The 17792-nt window shown below is 36.4% G+C and overlaps 1 pseudogene; it reads left to right on the top strand.

Annotated features, from left to right (window-relative positions):
- Positions 1–6441: 6441 nt before the first annotated feature.
- Positions 6442–7257, top strand: LOC113899034 (annotated as a pseudogene).
- Positions 7258–17792: the final 10535 nt, after the last annotated feature.

The raw sequence follows: 17792 nt of genomic DNA, 5'->3' as shown, positions 1-17792 counted from the left end.
GGGGAAAATATCATATGTTATTTGAAATGTATTTTGTACTTAAATAAGAAATTAAGCTTCACTAAATCTTTAATCTGCAAATGGACACCAGAACCCTCATTTTTGCATGTCAAATGAATATCTATCCCACATAAAAAGGTAAAATATACTAAGGGAAGAATGAGATTTCCTCAGTCCAAAGAGCTTGACAGTGATAACCTTACTCTTTTGTTCTTTTGATAACCTTACGCTTTTGTTCTTTTACTCTTCATATTTTCACTTATGATGTCAATAGTGTTTGTCTATTCTCTTATGCTTTTGAGCTGGCTAATCCCCAAAAAAAATGGTCAGAGACCTTGAAATATTTCTGCCAAGAAATAAGAAGCTAAAACTAATAAAGAAATCAAGAATCAAGAAACCAAATCAAACGGAAACGATAGAGCTGGCACTTCCACTCCTTAAGTGAGCTTGTCTTTTGTCATGATATGAGGTTAAAATCCATAATGAACTAATCAGATATGATCAGAAGTCAGTCAAATTGTTCCAAAGTATCAAAAAAACTACTTGATAGTGAAGGATGATGAATAACCCTAAAAAGTATATACTCTATTTGAAACTTTAAAGATATATGTATACATATAACCCCTGTCTATAGTAAAACCATGAGTATTTTCACTTATAAAAATTAGATAAATTAAATAAAATTATGTAAATGCAAGTAAAAAGATTATCAATGATGTAGTGCATTAGGATCTAAGGATTATTATTGAATCAGTTCTACACACATGAAGTTCATAGAGAAGAAACAAGAGTACTCCAAGCAAATAATTAAAAAAAAACCTAGTATAATAATACCAATATTAGACAAAATAGAATTTAAGAAAAATTGTTAATAGAAGAACATAAAATCCTGATAAAAGAACAACTCATAAAGAAAATACAATAATCATGAATGTGTATCACTAAAACTATAATCTTGAAATATATGAAGCAAAATCAACATGATGGAGAAATTGACAAATCTACAAAATGGGAAAATTTTTTTATCTCTCTTTCTGAAATTGATAGATAAAACAAATTAAAAATAATCAAGAACATTGGGAAAATGACCAACACTGGTAATAAGCAAGTGTTAATAATCTAATAAAATTTGACATACAGTTGACCCTTGAACAATGTGGGGTTAGGGGTGCTGATCCTGTGAGCAGTTGAAAATACACCTATGTTATAGTCAGCCCTCTGCACCTGTGGTTCTTCTAACCCACTGGATCCAATACCTACACACCATGTAGGACTGTAGTATTTACAACTGAAAAAAATCTGCTTAAAAGTGAGCCCACACAGTTCAAACCCATGTTGTTCAAGGGTCAAGTGTATTCAGTTTCCTACCCAGCACTAGGAAATGGGTATTCATTTAACTATTACAACAAAAAAATTTAGAACAATCTAAATGTTCACTAAAAAGAAACAAGATGAAAAAAATACATTCAACCATTAATATGTTCAACCATTTATATTGTTTCAATATTTTTAAGCGAAGAAAAAATGAAGACGGGACACTGCATATAGTTTAACATGCTTGTGCGTGTGTGAGTGTGTGCTAAGTTGCTTCAGTCATGTCTGACTCTTTGCAACCCTATGGACTGTAACCCACTAGGCTCCTCTGTCCATGGGATTCTCCAGGCAAGAATACTGGAGTGGGTTGCCATGGCCTCCTCCAGGGGATCTTCCCAACCCAGGGATCAAACCCACATCTCTTATGTCTCCTGCATTGACAGGTGGGTTCTTTACCACTAGTGCCACCTGGGAAGCCCATAGTTTAACATGTGCATGTAAAAAATAAATCACACATACCAACAAAATATGTTTGAAAATAACTTTATGACAGGTGCTAATTCAACTATTGATAATAATTACTCTTGAGAAAGGACAAAGAAAAAGACTTACATTTTAATCACTTGCATTGTTTGAAATTTTTATGACAAGGAAGTATGTAAATATAATAGGTATAATAGAGACAGAGAAGAAGAAAGTGTGGCTTTCCCTATCCTTGGGTAATGGTAGGATGCTGCAGCAGAAAGCAAGCTCTGTATTGGCAAGACTGTGGAGAAAGAGGTGGTCTTATAATGTGAAAGTGTAAACTAATATAAGAGAAGGAAATTTGTTAGTACCAATGATCATTGACATCATCTAAATGTTTTCTGGTTAACAGTTGTATATTGATTTGTATTAAATCAAACTCATTCCTAATAGTCACAGAAGTAAAAATCAATTTATAAAAGGTTACAATTGATATCAGTAAAAGACAGAGGGTTTGTACAATTAGTAAATACATTTAAGTTCTATCATAAATGTATTTTGAAGGGGCAGGGTAGGGAATGGTTCTCCTGAGAAAAGGAATACCTCTGACATCATGCTATACAAATCTGATGAAATATGGAATGATTATGCTTTATTTTTTCTGTAAATACTCTTTTAGCAGAAAGTATTCATTGTTCCAAAATCATTACTTTCCTGGGCTCCAAAATCACTGTGGATGGTGACTGCAGCCATGAAATTAAAAGATGCTTGTTCTTTGGAAGAAAAGCTATGACAACCTAGATGGCATATTAAAAAGCAGAGACGTCACTTTTCCCACAAAGGTCTATGTAGTCCAAGTCCAAAAACCATGGTTTTTCCGGTAATCATGTATGGATGTGAGATTTGGACCATAAAGAAAACTGACCACTGAAGAACTGATGCTTTTGAACTATGCTGTTGGAGAAGACTCTTGAGAGTACTTTGGACTGCAAGGAGATCAAACCAGTCGGTCCTAAAGGAAATCAACCTTAAAATACATGAAAAGATCTTTAGGAGAGTTATGACAAACAGTGATCCAGAGAAAAAGAAATTGTAATGTCACTAACATTAACCTGGCTTCAATTCAGTATTATTTCATTTAAAATGTGATAAACCGGCAGCAAAGAGCTAGTTATTAATCGGTCAATATTACACTAAAATAACTGTTTACAAATGTTTGAATCTGTATTTGAGGACTGTTAGAGGATAATCTTAAAGAAAACATCAAAGATATTTTGAGAAAAGGATTAAAAAGTGTGATAAAATAATTATTTGCCTCTATAAACAGAGCAGAAAAAAAATTAATGAACATAAATCCAGAAAAAAGGAAAGAAAATAAGTTCCAGTACATCCACATAAGCCAAAGTCTTTCAAACAAGCCGAAATTTCAAAGAACATTCACAGACCAAATATCAGCTTTAGGAAAAATAATGAAATGTAATGACAACTAGCAAGTGAAAGAAAAGAACACCTTATTTTCCATATATAATGTCAGTTTAATCCCAATATATCCCAATATTTAAGAAACAAAACCTGTGAGCTTTTAAAAATAAAGATATGGAAAAGAAAATCTAAATGATAATTGGGAAAATTTTATTTTATATTATCAACAGGAGATGATACATTAGTACTTCATTTCAAGGAAACAGATTCTAATTTCATGCACAGATGTTTTGGAAAAATCAATAGGTCACAAGCTGTTATTTGACTAAATTGGCCCTTTCTTTGAAAAAGAAAACCAACTGTTTGCCTGCCAGAAAGGAGGACTCTTTATAAATGAATAAGTAAACAAATGGAAAAAATAAGAATGGATGAATGCATGAAGATGAATATATTTTCAAGTTCTATTAGATATTAAATATAGTAGTCATTAAAAATAATGAATTTTTTTGAAATTAGAAAGAGAAATAATAATAAAAAAAACCTGTTTCTCTGATAAAAGTCCCTAAATAAGAACCAAAACATAGTTGGGAATACACAGATGGTACAGGGTATTAATGAAGTATACAAATAAATAGAGCAAAGAAAAGAACCGATTTAAATATAAGGATAGATTAACTGGCCATTACACAAAATAAAGGACCTCGAGTTTGTAATCAACCCAAATCTATTTTCTTCTATTTAAATTCCAAACTAATTGAGAGTTAGGACTTCTGATGCAATAATTGATGAACACAGATCAAAAGGAGTTATAAGTAAAGGGACAGTTCTGAGAGCCCAAAATGACAGCTGAATATGACAAAAATGCCAAAAGAAAAAGCTCAAATTTCTTGCATCTCTAAACACTGAAATGGCTGACTGTTTCTTTCTCAGCATGAGATGTTTAGATGTCTGAGAATTTATTACACAGATAGAAACATAATCCTTTTTTTTCAGTTGGCATTAAGCAAGGGAGAGTCTCTTATATAGAGCCAATTCTAACTTTTTAATCTCAAGGCAATGAGTCTTAATTATTCCCTGTAAATTAATTATTTGAGAAAAAATAGCAGGCACTAGAGTGGGCCACAGTCACAAGACACTGGGAAGAGTTGATGGGCAGCTGGCCTATTGCCAGTGAAGGAGGAAAGCCTTTGGCCTGAGTCAAATTTTATCCAACTCACTTGTTAGATCCTGTTTAAAAAAAATCAGAGAAGCGTGGAAATTATGTAGTATAGCCAAAGGAAATATTTATGATAAAGTAAAATTTCAAAACTAGTATATACACTATGATGACAAGCATTCAAGGACATCATAAGTGTGAAAAAAAAAAAGACTAGAAGGAATTACAGAAAACTTTTTAACAAATGGACTGGGTTAGTGGGATTATGCAACTTTTTTCCTTTGCAGTACTTACGCAACTTTTTTGATGATGTAATGTCATTATTAAAGTCTTTAAATTTAATGAAAAAAATCATTTTAAGATTATTTAGATTGAAGGAGACTATTGTTCATTAAAAAAATACCAGTGTGCAACTTGAATTCTCCCCAAAGGGTTTACATTTTAAAACGGATGGACAAAACTAACAAGTACATGTTTCCAATCACAAATGACAGGACCTTGACTTGCTATCTATAATATTATTCACATTGTTTAAAATAAAAATTAGTCAGAGTTATAGTTATTTTGTTTCAGTTTTTTATTTTGTCTTACTGCAAAGCTAGAGATGCTAGACAAACTGGTAGACATAATAATTTCTTACCCATATAGAGGTATTAAAAGTCATAAAATAATAGCAAGCAAATTGCTAAGCCTTGCAGTACCACTAGAGAATAACACAGTAGCAAAGCTTCTTTTGGGCTCCCCAGGTGGCTCAGCAGTAAACAATCTGCCTGCCAATGCTGAGATGTGAGTTTGATCCCCAGGTCTGGAACATACCCTGGGCAAGGAAATGGCAACCTACTCCAGTATTCTTGCTTGGAAAATTCCATGGACAGAGAAGCCTGGAGGGTTACAGTCCATGGGGCAAAGAGTCAGACATGACTTAGTGACTAAACAACAACAATACAAAAAGTTTCTTTCACAGACTCTTTATCTATAAATTCCCATAGATCTGAGAACCAGGGCAACTATGTCCATCACCAACAGATGCCTATGAAGTTGTGCCTAATCATTTTCATCTGTGTATTTATCTAATGGCCTGTATACTTGCTGTGTTTGTGTTTATTTTGGGTGGTGTGTTACAAACATCATTAGCTTTCTTATAAGGTACACTAACTACCATACCGTTCATAAAATAAATAAGCTACCAAGACACATTGTGCAGCACAAGAAATATAGCCAGTATTTTATAACTATGAAGGGAGCCTATAAAGTTTTGAATCACTATGATGAACACTTGAAATTAGCATAATATTGTAAATCGACTATACATCAGTTTTTAAAAGGTGGTAAAAATACTGTAAGTTGTAGGAGGTGGTACTGATGGTGTTGTTACGCTTTAGTAAATGGATTTGTGAATAGCCTTTCAGATAACCATCTATTAATAATAGAAAGACCCAATTAGATAGTATAGTTACTCAATGAAAAAAGGAGTTAGAGAAAAGTAAGCTATGGCCTGGGAAAAACAGGAGATATGAGAGACAGAAAATAAGCTGGGGGAGTTAAACTCACACATGTAGGATAATGACAGAGGAACAGTAAAATCAGGGGGAGACCTATCTGAAAGTGCATCGAGCTTTGTCATTAACTCCAAGCATCATATTTATAGGAGGACTGGTGATATGGAGAAATGGAGCATTTTTAAGGACAAACAGAAGTTTGTTTAAAGTCACACTGAATTTTTCAGTTTTGAAGAAATTTCCAGAGACGCTTTCTTGTAGGACGTTTGAACTAAAGGGCTGGAGCTTGATGGAGAGATTTGGCAAAAGATCAGGATTTAAGAGCAACTGATTATAGATGAAGATTTAAAACAAAAATAAAGGACAGCAGCTTCTACAAAGTGAAGTTTTAGAACAGAAGGTCAAGGGATAAAATTGGAATCTTCTGATTGTTGACAGACTGGAGGAGAATGAGGAGCTAGAGATAGTGGAAAGGAGTAAAAGAAAAAGGGAGGAGTAGGGTAAAAGGGAGTTTGGGAAGGACTGAATCTGTCAACAGAACAATAGCACTGAGCTATCAAGGAGTATACAGCACAAGAATTACACAGCACAATGGGAGCTGGAAACCTTCCAGCCATCACACAAGAATAAGCTTCACATATTTTGGGCTTTCAACCTCCATTTGAGGATATTAGGTTTGGCCCCTTCACTGGATATTCGATGCTTATGAGGTGGTTTAGACAAATTAATGACCACTTCCACATGGTTCTATATAAGCCTCATGGGAAGAATAAAACAGCTGGAGAAACTGCTTCCGGGGCCTTGTCGAAGTTAACTCATGGATTGAAAGATGAATCATTAGTTTATATCTATCATTGCCAAAATCATTATTTTTGTCCAATTGGCTTTGAAACAACCCCTGTTAAGGTGAATAAAGCATTTAGCAGGGGTCCCCTCATACCACAGGAAGCAGAATATTGTATCTTAATTGGAGAATCAAGCAGAAAAATTCTGCTATTCACTGTACAAAATGGGCAGATATTATTACTGATCTAAACACTCAAAATCCAGAATGTTTATATATCTGGCCCCTAGAGAGGGGGCTGCAGTATCAAAAGACAAAGAAGGTTGGAGGAAATTTGCACTGCATCTTAGCATTCCAGAGACTTGGCTGGCAAAGATTTGGCCTTTGGAACTTTCCATTTGGAACCATTAGACAGGAATCACAGCCTCTAACACATGCCCAGGGAATTGCCAAATCTGAGACTGAAGACAACATCTCCAAGAAGCAGCACAGGCGCCTGGGCCAGTCTTTCAGTGCTAGTTTCCATCAGGACTCGACATGGAAAAAGATGTCCAGTATCTACAAGAAAAGGAACAGTGGCTACCTACCATGGTTACAGTGATTACAGGAATGATTGATGACGCTGGGTACCTACAGTGGCTGTCACACACACAGCTGGTCTATGCAGGACTGCATTAAGGCAGTATGAGATTTTAAGTCTACGTTAAATAGGAACAGATCTTGTGGTACAAAGCATAACCTTGTAGATCCTCCAGTAAATAAGCTTGTGTATGATTGTGCTGTGCTGTGCTTAGTTCTCAGTCATGTCTGACTCTTCGCGACCCCATGGACTGTAGCTCATCAGGCTCCTCTGTCGATGGGGATCCTCCAGGCAAGCATACTGGAGTGGGTTGCCATGCCCTCCTGCAGGGGATCTTCCCAACCCAGGGATCGAACCTAGGTCTCCTGCATTGCAGGCAGATTCTTTACCATCTGAGCCACTAGGGTGATTTCAGATACATAAACAAATAAGCACAGATATTTTTGTCCTTTTAAAGTTAAGAATATTAAACATTCTGGACAGTTTTGCAACGTCCAATAAAATTACATATAAACAAATCAGACACAGTTTCACTCAATACCATCACGATTTGAAATACTTAAGCATGAAGTGTTTTCTTATGACTAGACCCCCAGATATTTGTTGCAGTTCTATTCCTAAGCTCAAATTTTAAGGTACTAACTCTTTGCCCTTAAAAAAAAATTGGGGCTGTTGACTTCTAGTTTTTCTCTTGTGGTTAAAGCCCATTTAAAACAATTTAGTGAGTCTAGAAATTCTTTTTACTTGTAGTAGTATCTTGCCTGCCTCATATTTTTCCTTATTAACTTTCTCAGGATTCTCAATAAAGAGGCAAAAGAGAAAAGACTCCAGGCACTGATCTTTTCTGCTGGTGCAGATGGGTGACTTAGTGCCTCACCTCAGATGTTCAGGATCTTCTTGGTATGTTGTTGTTATATGTTGACGAGAACTTTAGGTCTTGACTTCTGTAAGTCTACAATAAACCTTGGTTTAGGGATAGAATAAACAAACAAGTGGGCTTCCCTGGTGGCCCAGTGGTAAAGAACCAACCTGTCAATGCAAGAGACGTGGGTTTGATCCCTGGGTTGGGAAGATCCCCTGGAAAAGGAAATGGCAACCCACTCCAGTATTCTTGCCTGGGAAATCCCATGGACAGAGGAGGCTGGCAGGCTACAGTCCATGGGGTCGCAAAGAGTTGGACACGACTTAGCCACTAAAACAATAAAAACAACATCAAGGAATAAGGGGCTTCCCCAATGACTCAGAGGGTAGAGAATCTGCCTGCAATGCAGGAGACACAGGAAACATAGATTCGATCCAGGGTGCAGAAGATCCCCTGGAGGAGCGCATGGTGACCCACTCCAGCATTTTTGCCTAGAGAATCCAATGGACAGAGGAGCCTGATGGGCTACAGTCCATAGGGTCACAAAGAGTCAGACTTGGCTGAAGTGACTTAGCACGCATGCACATAAGGAATTCACTATGGCTGCAGCATAAAGTATGTGTCAGAAAATGTATTCAGCAAAGAAAGCAAATGCCACCTTCCTTAAAAAGGATTCTAGGTTAATGGCAGGACTAACTTTTGTTATTCACCCTAGTAATAGCTTCTGTGAGAGCTACATCACTTTATATGCTTCAAGACATGGTCCTGTATTCCTCTGCAGGCACCCCTCCCCCTCCACTGCACATGCTTGATGTGTATTGACAAAAACTAAGTAGAACTGAATCTTGTTACAGCTGGCTGGGTATAAAGTGCTTTTTATTATGCAAACTTCTCCCTGCCAGTGTTTACCCACCAAACATAAATTGAAGAGCTAGTTAAGCACTTATGTAACAAACAGGAGGAGTCAACCAATGCAATTCTGAATCTCTTTTTTAAAATATTTTTTAAACTAAAGGATAGCCTTATTATAATTGTTTGGAGAAATGTTCTCCAGCTTACACCTTCCTTTTAAATATATAATAAAGTGCCAAAGAGTCTTCTTTTGCAGACAAAATCAATGCTCCTAGCTATAAGACATGAAAGGTAAAGTTATTTTATTTTCTGTGAATAAATTTGAAAGTACTGATACTTGCTGGAAATATTTGTTTACCAGGTCTCTTGCCAATTCATATATATATTCATTCAACAACATTTTACTATATATTATACCACTTAAGTACCAAGAACCATGCAATGTATCTGACATAATAGGCAGTGAAAACAGAAACAGTCCCTAATCATGTTTAGCTCAAAGTTAAATAACACAAATAAATACATAAACACTGAAGTTTTTTGAAGAAAAGGAAAATGTGAATTTTTGAGAGCATAACACATATATTTTAAAAATTAGCCTGATTTGGAGATTGGTGAGAGCTTTCCTTAAAAATTATATTTAAGTTATAATCTAAACATCGAGTAAGCGTTAACTTGAAGGAGAAATAAGACTCTTCCAGACCAAGTCTACTGGGAATTTGCTAAGACAGATTCCAGGTGCTCTCACCACACACAAAAACAGATAACTATGTGAGGAACGAGATATTAATTAGCAATCATTTCACTGGGTGCTCAGGTGCTTCAGCACTGACTCTTTGCAATCCTAGGGACTGCAGTCCACTAGGCTCCTCTGTGCGTGGGATTCTCCAGGCAAGAATACCGGAGTGGGTTGCCATGCCCTCCTCCAGGGAATCTTCTCAACCCAGGGATCAAACCCATGTCTCCTGTATTGCAGGCAGATTATTAGTGGTGAACCACCAGGGGAGCCCAATCATTTCATTATGTAAATGTAAATCAAACCATCACGATGTACACCTTATGTGTATACAGTTTTCATTTTAAAAAGATTAAGTGGGGAGATGCTGTGGCTACAGGAAACTGGCAATGTTATCTTTACGTACTTATCCTCATCATATGCCTTTGTAATTGGAGTGCAGAATGATGTGGTGGAGCTCCCTGTGGTCTTCTAAGAATGATATAAATCAGAGATCATAGGATAAATAGGCTTCACCTTGAGAAAGGAGTCAGATTACTTCCTGCCAGTACATCAAGGGAGAGCTCTTTCTTTAAGGAATTCTATAAGGGGCCCTCTACCAATTCTGTTTCCTTTAAGTCTTCATTCTCAGAAAAGAAATGGATCTAGCAAAAGTCTCCCACCAGGACACAGAAAGCAGGAAGATTTCTTTGGCAGTTTCCAAAAAGGAAGATGTTAGTATGAGACCACATCAAGTGATTGGTTTTAAACATCTAAAAAAAAAATACCTTGTCCTAGACTAAATAAAAATGAGGCAGAATAAGACAGTAAAAGTACTTAACTTTCTCAGGTTTATGAATGAAGATTCAGAGCTAAAGAAGCAATGAACAGCCACAAAGATGTCGTCTAGGCCTTTTTGTGCCAGGAGAACTCAAGCACAAGGAAACATATTATCCTTTCCTTCAGAGAGTGACAGAGAATGATATTTTTTGACTGCCTATTGAATTTATTTCATTTTCTTAATGTAGCATCTCTCAGTACATGATTTCACATTTGTTTATGCTCATGTAGCCAACTGTGCATTTTTACAGAAAGAGATCCGAGCTTTGAAAAAGAAGCAACATTTTTCACCAAAATGTAAATTCCTGAACAGATCGCTCTTCACTGAAATATAAAATGTGAATAACAATTTTTCTTTTAACATTTTGTAAAAGCCTTGTAATGGTTATCTCTCAAGCAGCTAAACTCAAACGAGGTTCTCTCTACAGATCAAATCACTTCAATGAGCCAAACAGGGCAACAGAAATGTCAGTTATTGCTATCCTTTTATCTGAAGTCCTGTCTTTATGAGTTAAAAAAAAAAAAATCAAACTAGTCTTCAAAATCTCATCAAAGAAAATCAATCAAATGTGATAGCCAAAATGGTATTACAGAATCTGTTTTCATTTTTGATTAAAGTTTACATAAAGCTATTCAGAATCCAGACTTACTGCTATCTAAAATTTTAAATCATCCAAATGCTGTTGTGTGCTAAGAGTGTGCTTGCACACAGATGGAAAGTCCAAAAGAGGCATATTCCCTCTGACAACTGGTTCGGTGAATTCTTGAATGATCACAAAGAATTTATGTTGCTGTCCCTGTGGCCCAAACCTCTACTGTGTGAGCACCCCATGGATTTGTAGCAATCAACTCGCCAAGAAGACCCCTGTAAAGCATTCTATCAGTTCTCAGAGTTTTCTTCTCCCTCACTTTTTTCCACTATTATTGATAGGGAGAGTTTTTCCCTCATTAATAGCTCACATTCAATTCTCATGCTCCTTTTGGTAAAGCTTCTCTTGCATCAAGGCTGTTAGAAGGAGTGGTGCACATCAGGCAATGCCTGTTTCATTCCCTGTGAGCATCAAACAACTGTCATTCTGCTAAATGAGTTGTCATTAGCAGGCAGAGCTGTCTGGAGCCACACAGAAAGAAATCTAACTGAAGTAATGACTGTTGCAGGGGCCCTGATAGAGTTTAGAGGCTAGGGGTCCCCTTCCCCCACTTCCCAGTACCTTAAGCAGTCTTTCTAGAGTGGGGATGTGTGTCCTGGGACTGGTGACCTCAAATTACCTCTGAAATGTGGCACAGTACTTCACCTCTAGCATGAATATTCCCTCTTCTCAGCCAGCATTACTGGCAGGCACCTCATACACTGCCAAGCATGTACCAGAGTTGGGAATGATGATTAAGTTAGGATGACTTGCAAATATAAATTAGTAATGGTATCCTTAATTCACTTTAGAATTTCTGTGGGAAATTATGGCCTCAGCTTCCTTGGTCTTCTTTTATAGTTTTATTATGGTAATTTCAATATTAACCCCCAATTCAGACTTTATCATACTAATGAATATTCAATCCCCACACCTGTCTCTCTTTCTTTCATATAAATGGTACATTTTCATATGCCCATATTTCATTTTCTCATGCCAAAATGTGTATTTTGTGGTTTATTGCTTTTCTATTGAACTCCTAAATTTGGACAAAATTAAAAAATAATCATATTTGTGACGTAAGAACTTTTCTAAAGATGAAAAGGTTATCACACATTGATTCAAAAAAGCATTAATTATTAATAGATCCCTCTGAGAACAGTTGTTCCCCAGATGAAGTCTCTCACTACTTAGAGGCTTACAAAAATATTAATGGAAATCTTCAAGGTACTTTAAATATTTCAAAAGTTAGTATTTATGTACTTGCCCAAAACAAGACTGCCTATAATGGACTAACTAAAATGTCAAGTTTCTTTCTTTTGGCTGGAGTTATATCATTCCTTCAAAATTCTCAAGGTGATCTCAGCAATTTTACCATTCCTCCCATGGATATATTATTGTACATAATATCGCAGTTCAGTTCAGTTCAGTTCAGTCGCTCAGTCGCGTCCAACTCTTTGTGACCCCATGAATCACAGCATGCCAGGCCTCCCTGTCCATCACCAACTCCCGGAGTTCACTCAGACTCACATCCATCGACATAATATCTACTGATATGCTACTGTTGTTGTTGTCATTTAGTCGCTAAGCCGTGTCCAATTCTTTTGTGACCCCATGGACCATAGCCTGCCAAGCTCCTCTGTCCATAAGATTTCCCAGGCAAGAATATTGGAGTGTGAGCCATTTCCTTCGCCAGGGAATCTTCCTGACCCAGGGATCAAACCTGCGTCTCCTGCTTGGCTGGTGGATTCTTTCCCACTGGAGCTGCCTGGGAAGCCCACTGATATGCTCTATATCATAACTAAATGAATCCTTGATTATAGCTATGTGCATTAATTTTCACATAATACCTAATAACTTCATTACATAGCATAGTCAGGATAAGAATATTAAACTTGAATATAGAGGAATTTGTGAAAAAACAAAGTTTGCAATCCCTTTACAAGAGTCATCAGCTAGTTAGTGAAGAGCAGAGAGCAGCAGTGCTGTCTGGAGATGAGGAGCTGGGCTGTCACCCAGGCTCCCCTACCAGCCCCTTCATCAATTTCTCAATATTTATCAACTTCACAATATTCAGTGCAAATATAAATCTGGGTAAAGTGACAGTCACTATGTCAGGTATCTCTATGAACATTTATCTCAGGCTGGTGATAAGCTCTTACTGGCATTCACACTTTTTAAAAGAAAAGTGAGGAAATGAATTATATTAAATAAATGTAACTTGTTGAACAAAATCTTTCAGAGTATAAACTCCACTGATGAGGGATTAAGAATAACAAAAGGGGTCTTGGAAGGTAGAAAGTGTGAGATTCAGCATTCTAATCTATTTACTCATGATCATTTTTATTTTTTATTGAGATATAATTGGCAAATAACATTGTATTAGTTTTGTGTGTACAACATGGTGATTTCATATATGTGTATATTACAAAATGATTATCACAATGTGCATATTTTTTAAACCAGACTACTTTAGCTAGCAAAACTTGCTTGCAGGTGCATAATAAATCTTAAATATTGTGGTTATGCATTACCACAATAGTTAACATTCATTTATCAGTTGTAATAGTTACAATTATTTTTCTTATGATGAAAACATTTAAGTTCTATTTTCTTAATAACTTACAAATATACAATACAGTATCATTAACTACTGTCATTGTTGTATATTACATACATTACATAAGTAAGTTATACTTACTTATAACTGGAAGTTTGTACCTTTTTGACAACCATGGAATGAGTGAAGGTGGTTAATGATCATTTTTATCTCTAACTTTTGTTCTTGATAAGGTGGAGAAAATGCAGAAAACTACAGAGAAGAATATAACAGCCTATATTTAAACCCTCACCGAATTAATGGAAGTTTATATTCTGTCATTTTTTGCTTAATTTATTTTATAAAATAACAAAGCTTTTTAAGTTAATATTAAAACCCTTTTTGATCTCTCATGCAATCCCAGTTCCCACATTTCTTCCCCAAACTCAACCATTGCCATGAATTTATATCTTCCTAATGAAGTCACGAAGAGTCAGACACGACTTAGCAGCTAAACACAACAATGTTTTGAAGCTTTTGTTGAATATATTCGTGTGTCCCTAAATAGTATATATTATTGCTTTATGTGAATTTTAAATTTTACCCAAATGCTATCATACTTTAGATATTACTTGGCACTTTGCTTTTATTAAACTCAACATTGTGTTTTAAATCACTTAGGTTTAGTTTTATTTTATTATTGAATAGTAATTATACCACAATTTATCTTAATGTTCTTACTAATGGACATTCAGGTTATTTCCTAATTTTTGGGGCTACAAACAATACTGCACTAAAAATAGTTATGTGTGTCTCCTGACACACATGTCTAGGAGGCAAGATGCTTAGGTAAAAATACAACAAATTCAAAGCCTTCCAATGGTTCTAGGATAAAAATCCACAGGGTTTAGATGATAAAAAGAGCTCATTAAAGCAAGCATGGGAGAGAAACAACATTATCTCTTTTGGTAACAGAACAGTCTTGATGAGGAGGTTAATATGTTTTAAATGGTGTCTTTACAAAATACATTAAATAGAACTAAGGAAAAATACATTTAATTTTTGATTACAGAATATCACTCCTTTCTGTAAGAGAAAACCATTCAAAGCAGGTAAAGTGATTACAGACATATTCAGTTTCCGACAAGAGCGTGTTCTCACTCCTGCATCCTCCCTTCTGGATCTGGCCTGAGTTCTGAATTTTCAGCATCACCTCTCCAGCGTAGTCCCTCCACTCTAGCCAAACCGCCCCACTTACCACACTCTAAGCAAAACTTCTATTGATATTTCACCTCTTCCATGCCTTTGCTCCTGGTATGCCCAGCCTGGAGAGCCCCTGCCCCAGTTCATGGCGGTTTTTCTCTCCTTTCCATTCCTGTAATCTTAGTCTGAGCATCTCACTCATACTTAATCACTGGCATCTTTGTTGCAAGTGACATATGTTTTGACATAATGCAAATCAGGTCTTCAAGATCTCAGCCAAGCAGTTTTCAGATTCTGCTGCCTTCAAGTTAAAGGGTTGTATAACAATGATACATTTATCCTAGTCTTTTTCCTCAGAGGCAGAACTTTTCTTTCAAGGTTTTGTGAGTCATAACAATGGTACCCATGTTAATGAGACTACTGTATTATAATAAACATAACCAGCATTTGTGAATAGTTTCCTATGGCTCCAGGTCTGTGCTAAATATTCGATATGTACTATTTCATCAATTCTTAAATGGCTCTGAAGAAATGAAGGCGCAGAGAGATTAAATAAGTTGCTTTAGGTCACACAGCTGGTAGGCAGTTGAGTCAGGCTTCAAACACAAGTCTGTCTCATTTCGCAGCCTGATCACTTTACATTGCCTTCCCTGTTAATAATTAAAGAAATATGTTCCCTTTCTCTATAGAAAGCTATTTAAAAGTACAATATCCAAGGAAGGAAAAGCAGCAGGGAGGAGTAACGAGAGTGTTGAATCTGGATCCACTTCACCTTGAGTTCAAATTCTACCTCTATTATTTACTAGCAGCATGCAGAGTTATTCTTACAGTCCTAGTTTCTTTAAGATAGAATGTCCCCCAAGATCCTTGTCTGTTGATACACAAATAATATGCAGTCTTTGTAGATTTTCTTATTCTGTGTTGTCATAGCATTTGTTGCATTTCTCTGTTTCAGTAGCTATATCATATCATTCTTCTGTATATTTTTTCATTATATTCATTTTTTACCTACTTGATATGTTGGGGGCTTCCCAGGTGGCACAGTGGTAAAAGAATCTGCCTACCTAAGAATAAAACCACCATATGACCCAACAATGCCACGTTTAGGCAAATACCCTGAGGAAACCAGAACTGCAAAAGACACATGTACTCCAATGTTCATTGCAGTACTATTTACAATAGCTAAGACATGGAAGCAACCTAGGTGTCCATCAGCAGATGAATGGATAAAGAAACTGTGGTACAGATACACAATGGAATACTACCCAGCCTTAAAAAGGAAGGCATTTGAATCAGTTCTAATGAGGTGGATGAATCTAGAGCCTATTATACAGAGTTAGATAAGTCAGAAAAAGAAAAACAAATATCATATATTAATGTGTGAATCTAGAAAGATGATACTGATGAGCCTACTTGTAGAGCAGCAATGAAGATGCACACATAGACAACAGACTTGTGGACAAAGGTGGGAGGGAGGAAGGAGAGGGTGAGCTGAATGGAGAAAGTATTATGGAAGCATATACATTACCATGTGTAAAATAGATAACCAGTGGAAATTTGCTGTATGACTCAGGGAATTCAAACTAGGGCTCTGTAACAACCTAGAGGGGTGGGTAAGAGTGGGAGGTAAGAGGGAGATTAGAGAGGGAGGGGACATGTGTACACCCATGGCTAATTCATGCTGATGTATGGCAGAAGTCAAACCAATATTATAAGGCACTCATCCTTCAATTAAAAATAAATACATAAAAAAAGAATCTGCCTGCCAATGAAGGAGACACAGCAGGTGCAGCTTCAACCCCTGGGTCAAGAAGATCTCCTGGAGAAAGAAATGGCAACCCATTCCAGTATTCTTGCCTAGAAAATTATATGGACAGAGGAGCCTGACAGGCTCAAGTTCATGGGGTCACAAAGAGTCAGACACGACTAAGCATGCATGTGTGCACAATGCCAGATACACGAACACAATGGTGAAATTCACACAATAGCCCTGCTCTCATAGAACTTAGATTCCAACAGACAGTGAGAGAGATAGTTAAATAAGAACAGATTTTTTAAAATACCTTTATAAAAATATAAAGCTAGATAAATTCTATATAAAGAGCTAAAATTTGGGTGATAGAGAGCAATTTGCTAGCTATTTTAGACTGAGGAATAAGGAAAGACATCTCTGAGAGAGTGAAATTTAAGCTACTAAATGAATCACAAGAAGGATTTTAGCCTTGCAAATATTGGGTGAGAGGAAGTCTCAAGTAGAGGAAAGAGCCAGTAGAAAGAACCCAGGTTCTTGCCCTACTGGACCATGAGCTCCACCCAGAACCACTTTTATGCATTTCTGATTGCTTCCCTATGGTGTATTTTAGCATGCTACTCTATTCTTTATTAATGAACCGCTGCTGAAATAATGTGTGCAATAAATCATATAATTTCTCTGCTTAAAATCTTTCAGCGACTTCTTATTGGATGCAGAATAAAGTCCAAAACTGTAATGTGAAAGCTTTAAGAAAATAAGAATCACACATGTCTGGTTTGCCCTATCTCCAAGCCCTGGCATGAAGTAAATGCTGTACTCATAGAACAACAATAAACAAACATGCAAAAGAACCTGAGCACTGTCTCCCAGTCCTTCAGTTCCCCTCAAGGGATTACAACTCACTTTCCTGTTTATATTTTAAACCACTCCCTTACCAGTGCTGGCCCTTTGCCATTCAGCATATGCATTTTTTTTCTACCTGAAAAACAAAACCAACTGACAGTAACAACAAAAAAATATTTCCATTAGCTGGCACATTCTTCCTTCCTAAGTGACACAGATTCACTTGTCATTCACACTTGGAATGTTGTTTCTATCCACATTTGTAAGTTGTCCTAACATACCAGGTGGCGAACTGGTAAAGAATCTGCCTTCAATGCAGGAGACATGAGTTCAATC

The sequence above is a fragment of the Bos indicus x Bos taurus genome, chromosome 1 (assembly GCF_003369695.1).
Source record: "Bos indicus x Bos taurus breed Angus x Brahman F1 hybrid chromosome 1, Bos_hybrid_MaternalHap_v2.0, whole genome shotgun sequence".
NCBI classification, from domain to species: domain Eukaryota; kingdom Metazoa; phylum Chordata; class Mammalia; order Artiodactyla; family Bovidae; genus Bos; species Bos indicus x Bos taurus.
Note: the sequence above shows the minus strand (reverse complement) of the source record. Positions and strands in the feature narration are given on the sequence as shown.